This window comes from Pseudophryne corroboree, chromosome 2, assembly GCF_028390025.1.
Source record: "Pseudophryne corroboree isolate aPseCor3 chromosome 2, aPseCor3.hap2, whole genome shotgun sequence".
In the NCBI taxonomy this organism is placed as follows: Eukaryota; Metazoa; Chordata; class Amphibia; order Anura; family Myobatrachidae; genus Pseudophryne; species Pseudophryne corroboree.
Window position 1 is genome coordinate 905143716 of NC_086445.1, and position 18199 is coordinate 905161914.

The 18199-nt window shown below is 46.4% G+C and overlaps 1 protein-coding gene across 2 annotated transcripts in view; it reads left to right on the top strand.

Moving 5' to 3' along the window:
* The window catches only part of SH2B2 (SH2B adaptor protein 2), a 236713-nt gene that overhangs the window by 18934 nt on the left and 199580 nt on the right, over nt 1–18199 (top strand). The window lies entirely within an intron of this gene.

Below are 18199 nucleotides of genomic sequence, written 5' to 3' on the forward strand. Positions count from 1 at the left end.
GCATCTGCAAGGCGGGTGTCCGAATTAGCGGCCTTGTCTCACAAGAGCCCCTATTTGATTTTCCATGTGGATAGAGCAGAGTTGAGGACTCGTCCTCAATTTTTGCCTAAGGTGGTTTCTTCATTTCATATGAACCAACCTATTGTGGTGCCTGTGGCTACGGGTGACTTGGAGGATTCCAAGTCCCTGGATGTAGTCAGGGCCTTAAAAATCTATGTAGCCAGGACGGCTCGGGTTAGGAAAACAGAAGCACTGTTTGTCCTGTATGCAGCCAACAAAGTTGGCGCTCCTGCTTCGATGCAGACTATTGCTCGCTGGATCTGTAACACGATTCAGCAGGCTCATTCTACGGCAGGATTACCGTTAACAAATTCGGTAAAGGCCCATTCCACTAGGAAGGTGGCCTCTTCTTGGGCGGCTGCCCGAGGCGTCTCCGCTTTACAGCTTTGCCGAGCAGCTACCGGGTTCAAACACTTTTGCAAAGTTCTATAAGTTTGATACCCTGGCAGATGAGGACCTTGCGTTTGCTCAGTCGGTGCTGCAGAGTCGTCCGCACTCTCCCGCCCGGTCTGGAGCTTTGGTATAAACCCCATGGTCCTTACGGAGTCCCCAGCATCCTCTAGGACGTAAGAGAAAATAAGATTTTAAACCTACCGGTAAATCTTTTTCTCCTCGTCCGTAGAGGATGCTGGGCGCCCGTCCCAGTGCGGATAAAATCTCCAAGGCTTGTATATAGTTGTTGCTTACATAAGGGTTATGTTACAGTTGAGATCAGTCTTTAGCTGACACTGTTTTGTTCATACTGTTAACTGGTTGCGTATATTCCAGGTTATACGGTGTGGATGGTGTGGGCTGGTATGAATCTTGCCCTTAGATTAACAAAATCCTTTCCTCGTGTTGTCCATCTCCTCTGGGTACAGTTTCTCTAACTGAGGTCTGGAGGAGGGGCATAGGGGGAGGAGCCAGTGCACACCCATTCTAAAGTTCTTTTATAGTGCCCATGTCTCCTGCGGAGCCCGTCTATACCCCATGGTCCTTACGGAGTCACCAGCATCCTGTACGGACTAGGAGAAAAAGATTTACCAGTAGGTTTAACATCTTATTTTTTTTATCTACAGTAATTCTACATTATTATGGATCCATGCCTGGACTAAAGCAAACAGGATGCTATTGGGAGGGATTACTCTGTGATTGACAGTGGCAGCCATTGTATGGTGAAGGCGGCATTGTGGGGGTGTGGTTCGGCCAACGCAGGCGTGGCCGTACCATTTTCGGGGCGGCTGCGTGACATAACCGTTCCGATGAAGCAAATGGCGGCTGACCGCCTGCATACACAGCCTAGCTGCGGTGTCAAGGAGTAGTCATTAATTGTGGACACAGTGAAGCAATCGCAGTTGTTTTTTGCGATCACATCGCTAGTCGACAATTAGCATGTTGGGCGGCCTTACCCTGCGCTGGTGGCCTTCAGCATGCGATAGGAAGGATTGCAGATTCTGCTTTTAGCAGAATCTGCAATCCAACCTGAATAACCCCCATAATACTAACACCGGCATTCCAATGCGCAGAATTCAGGCACCTTGCAGGCAAGTACCCAATCCCTCCCCCTCTTCCCTCCTAACACTTCCTGACTTCATCCTAAACCTAACTCCCCCTTCCCACAGCCTAAACCTAACCCTCCCTTCCCCGCAGTGTAACCCTAACCCTCCCTTTTGTTGCCTAAGCCTAAGGGTGGGTAAACGCTAGGCGATGTGCTCCATGAGAGACCTCATCTAGTGTGTGTACCCCCGGCCCGGGTATCACTAATGATATCGCACAGTGACGTCATGCTGTGACCGGGCCATGTATGTGGTTTTGTACGATGAGTCCAAATTGAGCTGCATGCACGGCCGACACCGAGGGTCGTTAACGACCTTTGGGACCGCGCATTGGTTGTCATCAGCAGCATACACACTGAGCAATATAGTAAACAATATCGCTCCGGAGGGTAAAAATGTGCGATATTGTGTACTATATTGCCTAGTGTGTATGCACCTAATCCCCCCTTCCCGCCGCCTAAACCTAACCCTCCCCGGTGGTGCCAAAACCTCCCAGTGCTTGAATGGGGGGAGATGTCGTAATTCCGGCGTCGGTCTCCTTATCAGTGTCGGGATTCCAGAGTCGTTATTCCGACTGCCGGCATCACAAACGCTGGTATGGTGACCGCATCCCGTTGTTTGCATTAAGATTTGTTATTTCGGCCTATTCCAGAATCGTCAATTATTTTACATTACATAGTGGAATCGGTATAATGGTTTAAGTAATAGAATGTATTTAGAAAATGGAGTTGTGTCCAAACATCCGTTGTTTTGACTGTCAGTAAAACAGACTGTTTTATCCAATGTTGTATACCGTATTTTTCGGACCATAAGACGCACTTTTTCTCTCCAAAAATGTGGGGGAAAAAGTATGTGCGTCTTATGGAGCGAAGAGGAGCAGATGCAGATGGAGTTCGCGGGTAGCGGCGGGTCCTGGATGCTGCTGCTGCGCCGTCATCAGCAGAGCGCGGCGCATCTCAGAGCCCAGCAGCAGAGCCCAGCATCATGTGACTCCCCCCCGCTCCCCCACACCTCCTCCCTCCTCAGGAGTTTCCCTGCAGGCAGCGTTAGCTGAGTGCCTGGACATGGGGGAACCGGCGGGTCCTGGATGCTGCTGCACCTGCTGCGCCGTCATCAGCAGAGCGCGGCGCATCTCAGAGCCCAGCAGCAGAGCCCGGCATCTACCCCACACCTCCTTGGTCCTCAGGAGTGCACCCGGGGCAAGCGTTAGCTGAGAGCCTGGACGCGGGGAACCACTGGTACTGTCTACAATATGTGTGTGTGTGTGTGTGTGTGTGTGTGTGTCTGTGTATGCTGGCTCTGATGTGTGTGTGTGTGTGTGTGTGTGTGTGTGTGTGTGTGTGTGTGTGTATGCTGGCTCTGATGTGTGTGTGTGTGTGTGTGTGTGTGTGTGTGTGTGTATGTGTGTGTGTCTGTCTGTCTGTGTATGCTGGCTTTTTTTTCCAGTTTTCTTACTCTAAAAACTAGGTGCGTCTTATGGTCAGGCGCGTCTTATGGTCCGAAAAATACGGTAATTAGTGTTGAGCACGTACGCTTTGTGATTTCATTTGTCAGTCTCTCGGGGTCAGCAACAGACTGGAGATTTAAAACATGAGTCTCTCTGGCTAGTTTACACTGAACGAACTAATATATATAACAAGATAATACACTAAGGGGGTAATTCCAAGTTGATCGCAGCAGGAATTTTGTTAGCATTTGGGCAAAACCATGTGCACTGCAGGGGGGGGGGGGGGGGGGCAGATATAACATGTGCAGAGAGAGTTAGATTTGGGTGGGTTATTTTATTTCTGTGCAGGGTAAATACTAGCTGCTTTATTTTTACACTGAAAATTAGATTTCATATTGAACACACCCCACCCAAATCTAACTCTCTCTGCAGGGGCAAACGCAGGATTTGTGAAGGGGGGTTTCCAATGTGGGTGTGGAGCCATGCATACAGTAGGTGGGGCAGGGGAAGGACTAAAGTGACACTATATATGTACATAAATATATAGCACACATACCTCTTTCACGTTATACGCACACAAACACCTCTTTCACTTATTACGCACACACACACACACACACACACACACACACACACACACACACACACACACTCTCTTTCACTTTGTATATGCACACACACCCCTTTCACTTTATACGCACACCTCTTTCTCTTATTACACACACTTTTAATTTATTACGCACACACATGCACATCTCTTTCACTTTATACGCACGCACACCCCTTTCACTTTATATGCAGACCGCTTTCACTTATTACGCACACACACCTCTTCATCTAATAATATGTACGCAAATAAACAAAGGTGGATGAGATGCCTCCCCTGCCGTCCCCTAGCACCCCTTACTTGCGCCACACATGCTTGATCCGCGGGCTCATACTTGTGCCTATCGCTGGCCGGGACGGAGGAAGAGAGTGCTTCTCCCGGCCAGCATTGTTACCATGGGCACTGCTGCTTCTGAGGAGCTGTGCTCTCCAGCGCCACCTATAGTAGAGTCAGCCCGCTGCCGGCGGCTCTATGAATATAAGGAGGCAGCTGCCGAGTCATAGACCGACAGCTCCTCCGTCTTATTAAAAAAAACAAAAAATTTATAGTTCAGCTGGGGCGATGGAGTGGAGAGCAGGGGGGGTTTCTAGGTACTCAGAAACCCCCCCTGCGTGCGCTAGTGCTCTGCACATGTTAAATCTGCCTCCCCTGCAGTGCACATGGTTTTGCCCAACCGCTAACAAAATTCCTGCTGCGATCAACTTGGAATTACCCCCTATATAGTGTGTGTGTGTGTGTGTGTGTGTGTGTGTGTGTGTGTGTGTGTGTGTGTGTGTGTGTGTGTGTGTGTATATGTATGTATGTATATATATATATATATATATATATATATATATATATATATATAACATTTATTTTGTGATTTGTATCTGGCTGAATTGGTAAATTAGAAAGATATAGGATTTGGGTGGACTGCGCACAGAAATGTGCTAACGTTACGGGGAGTGCTGCTTGTGTTTAACAAGTTGGTCCTACTTGTTAAAATAATGGTATAGAAGCAGAGAATTTTTTCACACTGCGCTCACCCCCGGTTTTAGATTTGCATGTATCTAACCTGGTGTAATAAATGGTGAGATGCTTAATTGATTATCAAAGTGATATTTATTTTAATAATAATAAATGATAGTCCCGAATACTATGATTGCAATCTATTTGGCTGTGTAAAGCCTTCTTACTAGTTGTGCATAAGCATGCTTGATTCTAGGTATAATGATGAAGTCCATAAACAGTGAAAATATGAATACAGAAATGAATTGAAAAAATGGAAAAATGAAAAAAATAAAAATGATGAAAAAAATGTAAAAAATGAAATGAAAAAATGAATAAATGAAAAAACGAAGAAAAAATGAAAATGGAGAAAAGTGTCTATTTGATATAATTCAAACCGCGGCGTCCCGCTGGTGTGAACTGAGTGCACTTGTTTAAAATGACATTCTGCTACTGACCATTATACAGCAGTGGAAGGTGTGTGAGAATGAAAGGGGACTCTGGACTGGTCTGCCTCCCCCTGCTTCTGCCGCCGTCACTGTGACTGTGTTCTGTCACAGGTCGGAGGCTTGTCCGCCTGGGTTCGGTGCCTGTCTTGGAGGGGGAGATGCACGCACTGCGACCACTCTCAGAGTGGTTCGTTGCCGCACTTCCCCCACCTACAGAGACTCACCTCAGATCTCCTTCTCCCTTGCTGGATGTGTCAGCGGCAGGCTGTCTCCTCGATGCTTGGCCGTCGTCCGTGATCTGCAGACACTTCCTGGTCTTCAGTCACGTGACCGTGAAAGAGTGTCTTTCTCCCAGAGGAAGGCCCCCAAGGGCCGAAACGCGTTGGAGCATTTCCCTACACCATCCACAACAGCTGCACGACCGAACAGAAGGAGCGGAACAAGAGACGGAACCCGGTCACGTGACTGAAGACCAGGAAGTGTCTGCAGATCACGGACGACGGCCAAGCATCGAGGAGACAGCCTGCCGCTGACACATCCAGCAAGGGAGAAGGAGATCTGAGGTGAGTCTCTGTAGGTGGGGGAAGTGCGGCAACGAACCACTCTGAGAGTGGTAGCAGTGCGTGCATCTCCCCCTCCAAGACAGGCACCGAACCCAGGCGGACAAGCCTCCGACCTGTGACAGAACACAGTCACAGTGACGGCGGCAGAAGCAGGGGGAGGCAGACCAGTCCAGAGTACCCTTTCATTCTCACACACCTTCCACTGCTGTATAATTGTCAGTAGCAGAATGTCATTTTAAACAAGTGCACTCAGTTCACACCAGCGGGACGCCGCGGTTTGAATTATATCAAATAGACACTTTTCTCCATTTTCATTTTTTCTTCGTTTTTTCATTTATTCATTTTTTCATTTCATTTTTTACATTTTTTTCATTTTTCCATTTTTTCAATTCATTTCTGTATTCATATTTTCACTGTTTATGGACTTCATCATTATACCTAGAATCAAGCATGCTTATGCACAACTAGTAAGAAGGCTTTACACAGCCAAATAGATTGCAATCATAGTATTCGGGACTATCATTTATTATTATTAAAATAAATATCACTTTGATAATCAATTAAGCATCTCACCATTTATTACACCAGGTTAGATACATGCAAATCTAGAATTGGTAAATTATCTTTTCATTTATCATTCAGCTATCAATAGAAACAATGGCAACTATCCTTCGATACTTTGGAGCAGAATTCGTTTATGACAGGAATATTATTAAAAAATGAACAGCCTATTGAGTGTTGTTCCCTCTAAATCAGTGATGGGCAATCTGATACACTTCAAGAGCCGCAACTGCAGCACTCTATCCTTCAAAGGGGCTGCACATTACCCTTAATCTCAGTAATTTACTAAAACAATATATTTAATCAAATACACAGACTCCAATATGAAATAATATATCAACAGGCATTTAATGTAAGACAACTTATTGTTGCAAGTTGTACTGACACTTAAATATGATGGTGTAAAGCTGGGAAAGGACCAATGGGGCATAAAGAAAGAAATAGAGAGGGGGCCGTTGGTAAAGGTTGGAGGGCCACGGGAGGCTCACTGTCCACTTGTTGCTCATCACTATTTGAAACTGTTCCTTTTGAAAGTAATGAAACAACCATGTGTAATAGATTATTTTAAGCTTTACGTACCTGCATTATACGATCAGCCCTCTATCCTGCTAAACCACATGTCAATATGCCTAAGCGAGCTCACATTCAGATAAACCATCAATATTCTCAATTACAAGCAATCCAAACTAAGGCCCTCATTCAGTATGCATCGCATTTGCAAAGCTGCCCACAGCAGTTTTGCAAATGTGATCCTTAGCAATGCAAATGCAGTAAGAGGTGTTACAAACCTCCTTGCTGAATTTGCAGCACTGCAACCGGAGTTAGTCTGGGATGAGTCAGCCTCGGCTTCCTCAGGCTGGCCATTGCAGGGCGACTTACGAGGCCAAGGAAACTGTATCTCACGACACAGTCCTTGGCCTCGCCTCTCCTGAAAAACGGGGGCGGCACACCCCTGTTTCCGGCAACGCCAGCCGCCCCTGCCCCTGTCCCTCCCCCCAATGCCTCTGCCTGTCAATCAGGCAGAGACGTTTGCCATACGATTGCAGGACCCATTCTGCACATGTGCAGGTCAGGTCCCGCACATGCGCAGTTGTTGGGAAACTAGTGCAATCCATACTGAATAACTCCCTACATCAGGACCATTAGGAACAACCTCTCAAATGGGTATATGCAATTGCGGTCGAATTCCGGCTGGAATTCGACCGTTTTTAAATTCGACACAATTCGACAGTCACTTACCCTCCCGCCGGGACCCGAATTCGACATATTCAATAAAAAACAGATTCGACAGTCCCACTGTCGAAAAACGGACCAATTGACGGATAGTGTGCGTCCTGGATTCGACTTTTTGGACGGCACAGAAATGGTTAAAAAACCCTGAAAAAAATTGCGTGGGGTCCCCCCTCCTAAGCATAACCAGCCTCGGGCTCTTTGAGCCGGTCCTGGTTGTAAAAATACGGGGGGGGGGGGGGAAATTACAGGGGATCCCCCGTATTTTTAGAACCAGCACCGGGCTCTGCGTCCGGTCCTGGTGCAAAAAATACGGGGGACAAAAGACGTAGGGGTCCCCCGTATTTTTAACACCAGCACCGGGCTCCACTAGCTGGAGAGATAATGCCACAGCCGGGGGACACTTTTATATCGGTCCCTGCGGCCGTGGCATTAAATCCCCAACTAGTCAACCCTGGCCGGGGTACCATGGAGGAGTGGGGACCCCTTAAATCCAGGGGTCCCCCCCCTTCAGCCACCCAAGGGCCAGGGGTGAAGCCCGAGGCTGTCCCCCCCCCCCCCCCATCCAAGGGCTGCGGATGGGGGGCTGATAGCCTTGTGTCAAATAAAAGAATATTGTTTTTTGCAGCAGAACTACAAGTCCCAGCAAGCCTCCCCCGCAAGCTGGTACTTGGAGAACCACAAGTACCAGCATGCGGGGGGGGGGGGGGGGAAATGGGCCCACTGGTACCTGTAGTTCTACTGCAAAAAAAATACCCAAATAAAAACAGTACACGCACACCGTGAAAGTAAAACTTTATTACATACATGCCGACACACATACTTACCTATGTTCACACGCCGACTCTGTCCACGTCTCCAAGATGAATCTATGGGGTACCTGAAAATAAAATTATACTCACCAAAATCCAGTGTAGCATCTCTCGTCTTCTTTTTTGTAATCCACGTACTTGGCAAAAAAACAAACCGCATTACCCGGACCACGCACTGAAAGGGGTCCCATGTTTACACATGGGACCCCTTTCCCCGAATGCAGAGACCCCCCCGTGACTCCTGTCACAGAGGGTCCCTTCAGCCAATCATGGAGCGCCACGTCGTGGCACTCTCCTGATTGGCTCTGCGTGTCTGAGCTGTCAGACGGCACATCGCACAGCCGCTCCATTATCTTCAATGGTGGGAACTTTGCGGTCAGCGGTGAGGTCACTCGCGGTCAGCCGCTGACCGCAAAGTTCCCACCATTGAAGATAATGGAGCGGTATGTGCTATGCGCGTCTGACAGCTCAGACGCGCACAGCCAATCAGGAGAGTGCCACGACGTGGCGCTCCCTGATTGGCTGAAGGGACCCTCTGTGACAGGGGTCACGGGGGGTCTCGGTATTCGGGGAAAGGGGTCCCATGTGTAAACATGGGACCCCTTTCAGTGCGTGGTCCGGGTAATGCGGTTTGTTTTTTTGCCAAGTACGTGGATTACAAAAAAGAAGACGAGAGATCCTACACTGGATTTTGGTGAGTATAATTTTATTTTCAGGTACCCCATGGATTCATCTTGGAGACGTGGACAGAGTCGGCGTGTGAACATAGGTAAGTATGTGTGTGTCGGCATGTATGTAATAAAGTTTTACTTTCACCGTGTGCATGTACTGTTCTTATTTGGGTATTTTTTTTGCAGTAGAACTACAGGTACCAGCGGGCCCGTTTCCCCCTACATGCTGGTACTTGTGGTTCTCCAAGTACCAGCTTGCGGGGGAGGCTTGCTGGGACTTGTAGTTCTGCTGCAAAAAACAATATTCTTTTATTTGACACAAGGCTATCAGCCCCCCATCCGCAGCCCTTGGATGAGGGGGGGACAGCCTCTGGCTTCACCCCTGGCCCTTGGGTGGCTGGAGGGGGGGGGACCCCTGGTGGCTAGTTGGGGATTTAATGCCACGGATGCAGGGACCGATATAAAAGTGTCCCCCGGCTGTGGCATTATCTCTCCAGGTAGTGGAGCCCGGTTCTGGTGTTAAAAATACGGGGGACCCCTACGTCTTTTGTCCCCCATATTTTTTGCACCAGGACCGGACGCAGAGCCCGGTGCTGGTTCTAAATACGGGGGATCCCCTGTCAATTTCCCCCCCCCCGTATTTTTACAACCAGGACCGGCTCAAAGAGCCCGTGGCTGGTTATGCTTAGGAGGGGGGACCCCATGCATTTTTTTTCTTGATTTTAACCCATTCCCGCCCCTTCCTACTGAAAACCATGCTCTCTTTATTTTAGTCAGTTAAAAAAAAAATATTCTTTTAAAAAATATATAAATAATAATTGTGCCTCCTAATAGACAAACCAAGTAGATAATCCCTTCTAATATAAATAGATATGCTATTAGCAACAAAAAAAAACACAAAAAAACATGTTTTTAAAAAAAATGTATTAGATTCCGCCAGCAAAGTGAGGCGGAATGAAATTGACGAAATTACTGTCGAAAAGCACTGTTGTCGAATCGACATTCTTCAACTGAATATACTTTTGTCGAAAAGCCGCATTTTTAACATTGCAGACATGTCGAATTTGAGTAACTGTCGAATTGCAAAAAGTCGAATCTGAAACGGCAGGTTTTTTGTCGAAAAGTACTGTATTGCATTGTCGAATCCAATTCGACATGTATTTTTTTGCCGAAAATGCCCCGTTTTTCGACTTTTGCGGCAATTCGACCGCAATTGCATATACCCCAAAGTGTACACTGGTGACCATTATTATGCACATGAAACACCTCTGGTGGTTTTTCCATTATGTCTATTTAGAAAATTGGGACAAAATATCTTTGGGCAACATCTTCACTTTTTCTCTCTCCAAGGGTTTGATACATCTACTCTCGTAACTTTTTGAAGTAGTCCCAGAATGCAGAGGATTGCCTGCCAATGGCCTAAGCCAAGAATGGCCAGACTTTTGGAACTGGTGATTTACTCGAAAGACCAACATAGAATAATATGTAATATGTATTAGGTCAACTAGGCAATGGATTGTACAATACCGTCAAACATGATTTTTTTTTTTTTTTTAAAGAAATAAACTCTAAATAACTTTTAGTTTGAAGGTGTTATTATCTGACTTTAAACATTATGGTTTCCATTTATCAATAAATATTTCCTGCCTGTAATACCTGCAGCAATCCCCCCATTCCCTCCGGCAGCCGCAACCCCCATAGGTTTCCTTAGGTGGGGAGGGGGAGGGGTGATGCTGCCATATTTTCCATCTTCTGGAATGTGAAGCATTCCTGAGATTTGCCCCCGCAGCTTCCGCCATCTGAGTTACCTGGTGGAGGGTTCCCCCAGAACTCTCCCTAGTAATGGCCGATCTGCATGTACGGTCAGTGGGACCCTGCATGTGCAGTAGCCCCAGCATCACTTAGAGCAAATCGCAGGGACTAGCTCCTTTCCCTGCTTGTGTAAAATCATGCATAATGCCATTAAAATCACACCCTGCCATCCGATATTGGGCACTAACATTGCACCCAGATCACATTGGAAATGTGTCCGATAGATCCTGGCTGTACTGTATATGGCATGGTATACTGCACCTCACTTCTGAGCTAGAAGCACCAGTGGGTGAAGGTATCTGCAGGCGTACAATCTGCAATTGAATTCTAATACTGTGCTATCTGGCTTTCATATAGGCTGTGTACGATGGCACTTACCTCTCCCCCCCACCACCAGCAACACACATACCTCTCCCTTGTTTGCCAAGCCCTGCTTGAGTTGGTGCTGCACTGAAAGTGGGTTTTATCCCATGCACACGCTTTCCCTCTGCCCCTCTCACTATTCACCTCACCTGACATCAGGGAGATCACCGTTAAGTGGATGGACACAGTAATATACCACTGCATATGGACATGGGTGTAGCATGATTCGCCGGCGCTTGGGATCCCGGCGCCCAGCATACCGGTACTGGGATCAGAACCGCCGGAATGCAAGCAGCGGGGCAGGTGCAAAAGAGCCCGTTGCGGGCTTGCTGCGCTCACCACGCTGCGGGGACGGTGGCGCGCTATGCGTGCCACACTCTTTATTCTCCCTCCAGGGGTGTCGTGGACATCCCTAGAGGGAGAATAGTTGTCGGTATACTAGCGGTCAGGATTAGGGCGCGGTATGCTGAGCGCCGGGATCACGACAACCGGTGTATCAGGTGCCACCCTACGGACATGCGTGCGCCTATGTTTTTGTAGTAGGGAAATAAGGTTTGAATACGGTTTCTAAAGATAGCGTTACCCACCAGAATGTATCGCGTTCCAACGCTTGGTACATATGGAAATGTGACCAAAACTCAGAAATCAGGATTCCTGAGTTTTGGCTGCATTTCTGGCCTTAGTAAATCCCACTATTAATGTCATATTGGGAGAAAGTGATATATAAATAACAACTATTATTATTATTATTATTATTATTATTATTATAATAATGATGATGATGATAATAATAATCCCTCTTAAATAACAAGTGACTTTTAGTAAAAGGAGCTCCAACACGAATGTTGCTGGGTGGCCTCTTTGCAAATAGCCAATCAGAACCGATGTCTCACGTTGTAGCAAGAGCTCTAGATGGTTACTTGCAGATCAGTTACTGAATAGTGGAAGGAAGAAGATAAGAAGACTGTGGACTATGGCTGTAGATAGAGGAATAGAAGATGGAGGGCCCTATGTACAGAAGACCAGAAGATGCAGATTCCTGTGTATAGAAGACCAGAAGATGCAGGTCCCATGTATAGAAGACCAGAGTAGACCAGAAGATGCAGATCCCAATAGAAAGAAGACCAGAAAAAACATCTTCCAATGGATATATAAAAAGATGCTTTATTCCAAGTGTGGAAGTTTTTTTTTTTGTTTGTTTTGTTTCTTACTGGTCTCAGGCCCTGACAGCTATGATCATGCTGTTGATTTAGGTGGTCATTCCGAGTTGTTCGCTCGCTAGCAGATTTTAGCAGCCTTGCAAAAGCTATGCCGCCTCCCACTGGGAGTGTATTTTAGCTTAGCAGAAGTGCAAACGAAAGGATCGCAGAGCGGCGGCGAGGTTTTTTTGTGCAGTTTCAGAGTAGCTCAAAACCTACTCAGCGCTTGCGAACACTTCAGACTGTTCCGTTCCTGTTTTGACGTCACAAACACGGCCAGCCGCGCCTGCGTTTTTCCTGGCACATCTGCGTTTTTCTGAACACTCCCTGAAAACGGTCAGTTGACACCCAGAAATGCCCACTTCATGTCAATCACTCTGCGGCCAGCAGTGCGACTGAAAAGCTTCGCTAGACCCTGTGTGAAACTACATTGTTAATTGTAATAGTACGTCGCGCGTGCGCTTTGCTACACATACACATGCGCATAAGTGCCGTTTTTTTTGCCTCATCGCTGCACAGCGACCGAAAACAGCTAGCGATCAACTCGGAATGACCACCTTAGTTCTATTCCCAATCCGCTAATGACTGCCATGATTAGCTGGGTTGCTTTGCGAACTTAGGGGGTAATTCAGAGTTGATCGCAGCAGCAAATTTCTTAGCAGTTGGGCAAAACCATATGCACTGCAGGTGTGGCAGATATAACTTTTGCAGACAGAGTTATGGTGCCCATACACTTGTGCGATGTCCCGCGAAGCGACATCGTGGGGCATCGCGCCGGCAGTTCAGGTGCGATGAAATCGCACCTGAACTGCCAAAGTGATTACCATGCGATCATGAGATAGATCGCATGGTAATCACGAGATGGGCACGTCACCGCCGAGTGGGAGTGGCCTCTGGCCGCTCCCGGCGGGTGCCGATCGCATATCGAGGTGCGATATATATATATATATATAGCATGTGTTTTTTAAAAAACATGCGATTGCACTGCCATTCAATAAATATTAAGTGGAGCACATACTATCTTGAGACGTGACATTCGACCGGCATGCCCGCGCATCGCGTCTTAAGGTACCTAAAATATGCATACAATACTTCGATTTCTCTCACAGATGCGGTCGAAATCGAAGGTTAGCACCGATTATCTCACAAGTGTATGGGCACCATTAAATTTGGGTGGGTTATTTTGTTTCTGTGCAGGGTAAATACTGGCTGCTTTTTTTTACACTGCAATTTAGATTTCAGTTTGAACACACCACACCCAAATCTAACTCTCTCTGCACATGTTATATCACCCCCTCCTGCAGTGCACATGGGCCCTCATTCCGAGTTGCTCGCTAGCTACTTTTAGCAGCCATGCAAACGAATAGTCGCCGCCCACGGGGGAGTGTATTTTCGCTTTGCAAGAGTGCGAACGCCTGTGCAGCCGAGCGGTACAAAAACATTTTGTACAAAACAAAACCAGCCCTGTAGTTACTTATTCTGTGCGATGATTGCTGCGACGAAGGTCCCGGAATTGACGTCAGATACCTGCCCAGCAAACGCCTGGACACGCCTGCGTTTTTCCAAACACACCCAGAAAATGGTCAGTTGACACCAATACACTCCCACTTCCTGCCAATCTCCTTGCATTCGGCTGTGCGAATGGAATCGTCGCTAGAAGCAGTGCAAAAACAACGATGCTCTTTGAACCCGTACGCTGCGCGTGCACATTGCGGGCCATACGCATGCGTAGTTTTGACGTTTTTTTGAAATGATCGCTATGCAGCGAACAATGGCAGCTAGCGATCAACTCGGAATGAGGGCCCCGGTTTTGCCCAACTGCTAACAAATTTGCTGCTGCGATCAACTCTGAATTAGGCCCTTAATCTCCCTCTGGAATCCAGCCTTATATTGACCAGGCTGCGTCTCATGTATAATGTATATAAATTATATATAGTGTATAGTACTTAAAAATTTAATATTCTTTACCAAAGTGACAGTCCTAGAACACATGAAGAATCAAGTTTATATATTGTACTAGCTGGAGTACCCGGCGTTGCCCGGGATTTTAAGAATGTGTGTTTACAAAAATAAATGTAAATATTAAACACACAGTATAAATAACATTGTAGATAGCTGAATACCCGTGCTTCGCTACGGGCTGAGGATGGTAAATTAGAATGATAGTTGTTCGCTAATTTACGTTGGTTGGAGATCTAGTATATAGGCATATCTTGCTTCCCTGACGCACTTTGTATAGTGGCTGGACCCCTTTTTTGGTCCCCAAGCGACCTTGCTCTTCCCACTATACAACTCTCAGTCTGTGGCTTCCTGCTGCCTCCATTCCCCTCCTCACATCATGTCAGTGCCCCTGTGAAATTATTGATTTTTTTTACATTTTGTTATAAAGCGCAGCACATTATGTATCTCCTGATATACTCTGTGCTGCTGGGGGACCGTGCTACTTCCACTATATAACTCTGTGTGTGGGTTTGTGCTACCTCTATTCCCCTCCTCACATCATGTCACTGTCCCTGTCACATGCAGCCCTGTCATCACTGACATATCATGCATGTCCTGGGGTGCTAGTGGTATTTTTACCCCCACAGTGTTTGTTCCCAGAGTGTAAGTCATATGTGTAGCAAGTTTGTTGTAAATTGGTCCAGGCATTCCAGAGTTATGCTGTCTGCTGAAAAACTCTGTGCTGCTGCCTCACCCCTAGGGGTGCTAGGGATTTCTAATTGTTTTAGTTGCCTCCGCCGTGTTTTGATACGCTCGTATGTAAAAATTCACAATCTTCGCTTGTAAACTGTGGATTTGTATAGAAAGACAAAAGGACAGATTTTCGCTTTTATATAGTAGATGTACAAATACATCCATGTACTACTGTAAGCTTCGTCTGTCGTTGGGGGGATTCAGTTGGCCGCAGGATTTTGGCTTCGATCACTTAACCCAAGAGCTAAAAGCCTGTGGTGAGTAACAAGGTTTACAGAATTCCCTAAAGCCTTTTTTTTTTGCTCTGTCACTGCAATGCCATGTGCAAGGGTGGCGATTGTTTCCTGAGTGCAGGATGGATGTTGCAGATTATCTAGACATACCAAAAACACAACAGTTGTCGTCCATGAAGACTAAAATTAGTATTTTTACCCATTTTGCATTGTGAGTCAGATCTGTTGTAATGGAAATTTTCAGAAAACTGAAACTTGTATATAGAAGTTAATGGAATAACTTCTCCTTTTTGTGTGGGAATCTGCTTATAAAGGGTTTGTAAGCGTGTCTATCAGTGAGCTAATATTATATGTTGCTGACATTGGACATATAGTTATTTCCCCATAAACTAGTAATATTTATGCTTTTATTTTTGTTTTTTTTTTTGTTTTGGAATGTATGCTGAAGTCTATGGTATGCATTAGAGACTTTTTGCTTTTCCCTCAGATATGACCACACCTTCCTACTCTCCCACAATGTCTAGGAGATGCCCACATATCCGGGAGTCTCCTTAGACCGCCGTCAAGTGTGCAGTGCCACCAATTGTGCAGTGCCACCAATTGTGGTATTGCATCGCATGGTTAAGGCTGCAAAGACACATATCACAGAGCCACGACCCTCGATCTTGCCTTTTGGAACGGCCATTCCATATTTCTAAGAGCAGATATCCATGAAGTAGGCAAGTACGCATATCACCTCATATATATATACCGCTCAAAAAAATAAAGGGAACACTTAAACACCACAATGTAACTCCAAGTCAATCACACTTCTGTGAAATCAAACTGTCCACTTAGGAAGCAATACTGATTGACAATCAATTTCACATGCTGTTGTGCAAATGGAATAGACTACAGGTGGGAATTATAGGCAATTAGCAAGACACCCCCAATAAAGGAGTTGTTCTGCAGGTTGTGACCACAGACCACTTCTCAGCTCCTATGCTTTCTGGCTGATGTTTTGGTCACTTTTGAAAGCTGGCGGTGCTTTCACTCTAGTGGTAGCATGAGACGGAGTCTACAACCCACACAAGTGGCTCAGGTAGTGCAGCTCATCCAGGATGGCACATCAATGCGAGCTGTGGCAAGAAGGTTTGCTGTGTCTGTCCGCTTAGTGTCCAGAGCATGGAGGCGCTACCAGGAGACAGGCCAGTACATCAGGAGACGTGGAAGAGGCCGTAGGAGGGCAACAACCCAGCAGCAGGACCGCTACCTCCGCCTTTGTGCAAGGAGGAACAGGAGGAGCACTGCCAGAGCCCTGCAAAATGACCTCCAGCAAGCCACAAATGTGCATGTGTCTACTCAAACGATCAGAAACAGACTCCAAGTGGGTGGTATGAGGGCCCGACGTCCACAGATGGGGGTTGTGCTTACAGCCCAACACCGTGCAGGACGTTTGGCATTTGCCAGAGAACACCAAGATTGGCAAATTCGCCACTGGCGCCCTGTGCTCTTCACAGATGAAAGCAGGTTCTCACGGAGCACATGTGACAGAGTATGGAGACGCCAAGGAGAACGTTCTGTTGCCTGCAACATCCTCAAGCATGACCGGTTTGGCAGTGGGTCAGTAATGGTGTGGGGTGGCATTTCTTTGGGGGGCCGCACAGCCCTCCATGTGCTCGCCAGAGGTAGCCTGACTGCCATTAGGTACCGAGATGAGATCCTCAGACCCCTTGTGAGACCATATGCTGGTGCGGTTGGCCCTGGGTTCCTCCTAATGCAAGACAATGCTAGACCTCATGTAGCTGGAGTGTCAGCAGTTCCTGCAAGACGAAGGCATTGATGCTATGGACTGGCCCGCCCGTTCCCCAGACCTGAATCCAATTGAGCACATCTGGGACATGATGTCTCGCTCCATCCACCAACGCCACATTGCACCACAGACTGTCCAGGAGTTGGCGGATGCTTTAGTCCAGGTCTGGGAGGAGATCCCTCAGGAGACCATCCGCCACCTCATCAAGAGCATGCCCAGGCGTTGTAGGGAGGTCATACAGGCACGTGGAGGCCACACACACCACTGAGCCTCATTTTGACTTGTTTTTTAAGGACATTACATCAAAGTTGGATCAGCCTGTAGTTTGTTTTTCCACTTTAATTTTGAGTGTGGCTCCAAATCCAGACCTCCATGGGTTAATAAAGTTGATTTCCATTGATAATTTTTGTGTGATTTTGTTGTCAGCACATTCAACTATGTAAAGAACAAAGTATTTAATAAAAATATTTCATTCATTCAGATCTAGGAAGTGTTATTTTAGTGTTCCCTCTATTTTTTTTGAGCAGTGTGTTCTTTTTGTCTTTCCCACATATTTCTTGTGGCACGTACATTCTATTAAGTAAATTACTGATGTGATATTGCAGTTAATGAACTTTTTGATTTTGAACTCCTTTCTATTAGAAAAACCTTCAGTACTACGGACGGCACCCAGGAGTTCAAAATCAAAAAGTTCATGAACTGCAATATCACATCAGTAATTTACTTAATAGAATGTACGTGCCACAAGAAATATGTGGGAAAGACAAAAAGAACTCTCAAAATTAGGATACAAGAGCATGTGAGGAGCATCAAGAATAAACTGGAAACTCCTCTACTTTATAGACATTTTAAACTTGAACATAACTCAAATCCGGAAGAGATGTCCTTCAAAGCCATCGAGCACGTGACCAGTGGTGACAGGGGTGGAGACCTGGCCAAGAAGCTCTCCCAAAGAGAAATGTTCTGGATTTTTCAATTAAAAACCACACACCCTCTTGGCTTTAATGAAGGATACGAAATTGCACCCTTTCTTTGACAGAAGCATCGACAATCAAGCATTCATGGATTTGTATATTACATTTATTATCCTTCGGCACTTTGCACTTTTAACAAATATGGTTCTAAGATAGAATGTCAATTATTCCTAATAAAAACCTGTTACTGTGTGAATAAATCATTTCACC